Source organism: Macrobrachium nipponense, chromosome 20 (genome assembly GCF_015104395.2).
Source record: "Macrobrachium nipponense isolate FS-2020 chromosome 20, ASM1510439v2, whole genome shotgun sequence".
Lineage (NCBI taxonomy): Eukaryota > Metazoa > Arthropoda > Malacostraca > Decapoda > Palaemonidae > Macrobrachium > Macrobrachium nipponense.
The window spans coordinates 60,129,937-60,136,182 of record NC_061089.1 but is presented as its reverse complement, the minus strand read 5'-3'; positions in this window follow the sequence as shown (position 1 = coordinate 60,136,182).

Sequence of the window (6,246 nt, the reverse complement as noted above, 5' to 3'; positions counted from 1 at the left end):
TTAGCGAATGAGGGTCTAGTGGGAGATAATTAGCAGATAGCGTAGCCTAAGGAATCGAATGTTTTCTTATTCATTTTCGACCTTTGAGTAAATTTTTTGAGTCATCTGAACCCGCGTTGGTATGCGCAAGATCTACGTAGATCTAGATCTTGGGTATGCATTCGTGTGTTTGTGTAGCCCGCTTCTACCACCACCCCTTCCATCGCCTGCCCTTAGACCAGGGGACCGCAGAACCATTCATATAGAACATGGCGGATTTCTATAATTCCTTATTCCTTTTAGAGTTATTGTTAGCAATTTAAGACGTGTGATTAATTCATACATTTTTCCGTTCATCATTTATACCGAAGAGTAGTCCTGTATTTCATGTTGTCTTGCTGTTTAAGAGGCGAGTTTTGCTAATTCATTCGGCCGACGGGCCTGCGTATGTTTGTGTGCACGTCAATGCCTGCTAGTGCGTGCGTATCCAGCGAACTGTCAAACATTCTTGGCCGTTTGATGACGCGTATTTATTAAAAATAGTGTATCGTCATCTCACTTGCCTGTGCAGGCCTTTTTGTAACTGCGAAGGAATCTTTTAAACTCCTTTTAACTATTAACTTGCAAGAAAAAAAAGTTAAGCATATCTAAGTTTTACCAGACCACTGAGCTGATTAACAGCTCTCCTAGGGCTGGCCCGAAGGATGAGATATTTTTACGTGACTAGGAACCAATTGGTTACCTAGCGACGGGACCTACAGCTTATTGTGGGATCGGAACCACATTGTATCAAGAAATGAATTTCTATCAACAGAAATAAATTCCTCTGGTTCCGCGTTGGCCGAGCCGAGAATCGAACTTCGGACCACCGGGTTGGTAGCCGAGCGCGAAATGTACTCGGCCAACGTGGAACTTTAACTTGCAAGAAAGGCGCCAGTAGCTGTTATAGTCATTCAGCTGTTTTCTTTCACTTAAAAAAGTTAGCGGAATTTTTACCCCGTGGAGGCTGGACAGCAATTATTATTGATTAATCACTATCTTACTTGAGACCACGAATCGTCTCTTAATTAATTCCACACTTCGTTTCTTCTACTCCTGTTCGAGAGAAACTTTTCTATCATCATGTAACCTCTCTTTCTCAAATAAAACGCCGCGTCTCCTTAAATTAAATTATTGGGAAGCATATTCTATTAAATTTGTCCTATAATTTACATCAATGTAAGCCCTCCTATACAAATATGAATACTTCAATACGCATCAGCCTTTAGCAATCGAATGTAATTACTGCTGCGAGTAAAGCCATTTAAAGTACCAGAGACAACCATTCTCGGGTTTTCTACGCCTAGATATATATATATATATATATATATATATATATATATATATATATATATATATATATATATATATCTAGGACGTAAAAGCCCGAGAATGGCTTTACTCGCAGCAGTAATTAGATTCGATTGCTTAAGGCTGATGCATACTGAAGTATTCATATTTGTATCTTCAACACTACTTATTCTCGTGTATACTGCTGCACTGAATGTTCATTTGATTATTTGCCTCTGTTCTTATAAAACAACACCTTGCACCACATGTTACCACTGTGTCCGTGGATAAGTTATGCCTAACTGTTCTTCGTGAACATACATTACCTCTGCATGTATTTTAAGCCACACGTTGTTTGGAACAAAACCTCTGTTCATAGCAATTTCATTCTACGGCGCTCTTCGAGAGTAATCCACACATACATGCCTAGTTACCCACATTATCCACAGGGGAACTCTCGGTATTTGTGTCCACTGCATAGACAAGAGTCCCATTTTTTTCATTCCGCGCAGTTGTTTGTGTGGATATCCTAAACGTTGGAGCATTTCTGGGGAAGGTCAGACCCCACTCTAAGTATCAGCAACATGCCCGCCTTAGTGTACAAAACCTTCACGAAGGTAGGGGTAAGTAAGCGGTTAAAAGGGGGCGCTGGCACAGAGGGTTCAAGAGCAGGTAGCTGCTGCTAAGAAAGCCAAGGAAGAAGAAAGAGAGTATGATTTGCAGCTGGAAAGGCTGAGACAAGAAGAGAAAGAGAAGCAGGAAGAAAATGAGTGCACCATCCACCCCTGGCCTCTGCTTTTTCCATTAAATTAAACATCAGTATCCTCATGCCTCACTTGAATGATGCAGAACCAGAGGTGTGGCCTGAAGAGGTGGAAAACCTCTTCAATGTGTATAAGCCAACTGAGACCAAGAACACCATGATTTTAGCAAAACACATGGTCAGAAAGGACAGGACACCCTAAATTCCTAGGAAAATGGGGACAAGGGAAACCTTGATATGGTCAGGAAGACAGTAGCAACTGTGTATGAGATTCATGACTAATCATTGGGAGCAAAGATGGCAAGGTCTTCCCAAGGCATTCAGTCAAACTTGGTCTGATTGGTCCAACAAAAAGAACCGAGCCTTGCAGCAGTGGATCAGTGCCTTCAAGTGTAAGGAGTTGGAGGACTTACTGAATTGACTGCAACTTGAGGACTTCCTCAATTATGCGCCTAGCCCCTTGGCTCTACACATTAATAAGAAACAGCCAAACCTATTCACTGACTGCTGCCGCCTTGCTTATGTTTATGCACTCCAACAGATGCATAGTTTCCTCAGGCCCCACTCCCTCATCAGTCCTACCAAGAAACGGACCATCTTCATCGCCGCCTGTATGTATTTATTGTAAGAAAACAAGGCATTTGGGAAGCCCAGTGCAAAACTGAATGGGGAGCAATATCAAAGGGCCCTCTCCAACCAAAACTCCCAGCCTACCCATACTATAGCTCCTCCTTGTAGAGATTATAGTCATGCCTATTGCCACACGGGTAAGAAATATGGGCATAATATGAAGTTCAGAGATTGTCCTGGAAAGAAAACTGTTACCTTTGTTGCTCTGGCAGCCACTCATTCACTCTCTTTAGGACCCTCAGCTCCTGGGCCAATTTTTGTTAAACCTCCTGGAGGTCATTATGGCACTCAACAGGTCTCTGCATTTGAGGGCTCTGGTGCTCAAATCCCCCTAATAAGGCGTCCATTGAATACAACAAGCCACCATTGAATAAAACAAGCCATAACTATTGAAGGCATCAATAATTGGAGGTTAACACTCCCGACTGTCTGAATGAGGGTCACCAGGCCCCAAAAAAATAGGATTTGTACTCTTCTAGCAGCCAATCATACTCCTGGAGGCTATGACCTCCTCCTAAGACAGGACCCTCTTTGCCAGCCCCTCTTTAGGCCTACCTTGTGGGCTGTCCCCTTTAAGTCTCCAACAGCGCTGATATTCATCCCAGTACTACTGTTCAGCCACACTTAGTGACTACACCTAGCAAGTGTAGTAGTGCTCTGCCCAGTCCTGTCATTGAGCCCATATCAAAGTCATATTCTGGTCCCCCTGCAACCTTTACCTGAGTGGATGTCTACTCTCCAAATCCTGTGCCTGAGCCTGCCTTTGAGTCAGTGCCAGAGCACGCTGTCAATCTCCTCTCAAGAGAACCCAATCCAGCACCCCTCTCATCCACCATCCTGGTCCCACTACCAGTGTCCGGCCGAGAGCCAGACCGAAGTACAATATGGTCTCGTCTGGATTCTCCATTCTGTAGTGGAAGCTCATCCCTTAGCGCGGCCTCACAACCCATGCTTGAGTTGGCCCTTGCAACCTGCAAACCTCTCTCACCTACAGCTACCTCTTCTTCTTCACTACAGTCCCCAGAAGACAAGACTGGTGGACGAAGCTCTCGTGAGAAGTCCAATTTAAGTTGGTCACTGATATGGAGGCCATGCCACAAAAGCCAGCAGAACTAGTTGACACCACTACTGTCCAGGTTTTTGCAGCAGCTGGGGCAGTTCCCAACTTAGTGCCTGTTTTGGCAGTTGACGTAACACCCATAATCACTCCAGGTCTAGGTCCCGAGGGTAGTTTTATTGCAGGCCCAGACCTAGCAGCAAAAGTCTTCTCAGTCTCCAGTGTAGCCGCATGCCTAGGCTCCAGCTATGGGACCTCAGCCTAAAGTTTGAAAGAAACCAAGGAGGAAGAGGAGTAGGGAGTGTAGAAGGTCAAGGTAGTTAACAGCCACCGTGCTCTCATGGCACTCATGTCCTATATATAAATAACAGTGCTTTATCTTAATAGAGCAATTCTTGCACCTTGCCTAGAGAAGGATGCCTAGAATTTCTCCTAGCCTGTGGCCTAATCAGGCCTTGAAATGTTTGAGTTTACAACTTTGTAATTAGCTAAGTCTATTCTCTCGCACACAGCTGAGGACCTGTTCCAGCTCCATTTTCTTTACCATGCATATTAATGTGTATTTCAAAATTAATTTATGTAACCTGTCTATTATTGTAAAAGCAAGGCCTTAGTATGTTTAGGCCATATTAAAATCTAATGGCATCTTATTTCTAATTTAAAGCATTTTTGCTATTTGCTTCACCTGCTTAAGTAGCTTCTTTGATACATCACTCTTACCACTGCAAGTGATTAATGTAAAGTACTAGAAGCGGTCATTTAATTATGTTAGAATTCATATTTAAATGTTAAGGCTTAAGGAGGGTACTTATAAATTTAAATGGCAGCAGCCCTCACTAGCAAACTTTCCATTCAATCAGCGACATAATATCTACTTAAGGGGGAAGTTGTTGTAGAATTCAAGTCGTCTGCATTCTTATAAAAGACCCGAATTGCTAAAATCAACAAATAAAGTAAAAAAAAAGCATTACGTGATAGTTTTTCAGCTGAAGTGGAGAAGAAATGCCTTCAAGTTTGTTCCTCCCCTTCTATCAAATTCCACCCATTATTCACCAATCCTTAATGCCTATTTCTCCTTTCCCTATTTTTCGACTATCATACTGAGCGGAAATTCTTGTTTCAGATTGTACCAGAACAGACTAGGATAAACTGGCTCACCAACCCAGTTCACGTGACCTGAGAGAGGTGGGACGATGCCCTGAGAAGGAAAAAGGAGGGAGATGTTGGCAGGATGCGGTGGAGATAACATCTCCCTGTGATAGCTCTGAATCCTTAGCCTACGATGACACATGCCCCAATCGCCTACTGCAGTGGTAGCATCTCACTAAGAGCTAAGTGGAAGTCAACCTTGCTTTCTAGCTACGAGAGCATATCAAAAGTCAAGCAGGTACATATCTGATAAGGGGAGTTTTGTCCAATGTATATTCTGTAATTCTCTCAACTTTCCATTTTGAGGTTTTCCTTTCTTGTGAATCTCCTATGTCTGTCATTTTAGTGATTTAACATCCTCTTGCATGATAAGTTACTTTGCCGAATGTAATAAGTGAATTTAAGTGCCTCCTCCAGCCTTAGACTGTCCATTTCATATGATAGGCCTATGCATGTTAATTTTAATAATCAACAGAGCCTCTCTCTGAATTACATGAGACTCTGTTACGTGCGCGATTGAATATTACATTCGCAATCCTGTTTCCAGTTTGCCACTATGCCACCTATATGCTGGGAGCTCACTTCCCGGCATTCAACTCCGTTGTCCATTTAGAAATTAATTGTGCAAATTTGGGATATCCTTACCTTATAATTGGATCTACTTTCCTCTTGTTATTTAACTGTACTTGTATATGTTTGCCGTTGTAATCTATTTGTAATTAATTGTGGGCCCCTTGTAAATTAATAGTACTCAATTTTCAATCTGTTCTTTGTGTGAATAAACCCCTCGAATCGTATCATTTGGGTCTCACAGGAGACCTTCCACTTCATCTCCGTCATGCTTTAAAGTAGCCAGCCACTCTATAGCAAGGCTAAATAGTACTGAATACTATCATCATAACCCAGGCTCGCCGCTTGTAACAATATACTTACACACACACATTATATATATATATATATATATATATATATATATATATATATATATATATATATATATATATATATATATATATATATATATATATATATAGTAATATCAGTACTAGTGTGTAAGATGGAGGAGAAGAGACACTGAGAATCTTGTGTAATGCATAAGTAAAAGTAATCACACGCACATGAAAGCAATATAATTTTTATCCTCCATCTGCCAAATATGATAAATGGTCGCTTCAGATCGAATAAGTTTATTCGTCATCATTGCCAGCACATTATCCATGGTACAGTCGAGTTCTAGGTTGTTCCATCTCCAACCTTTTGCTACTTTTTAAGGACTTTCAAGTTATTACTTTCTTTTGATGATTTAATCAGGTTATTAATTATTTTTTTAATGTATCTC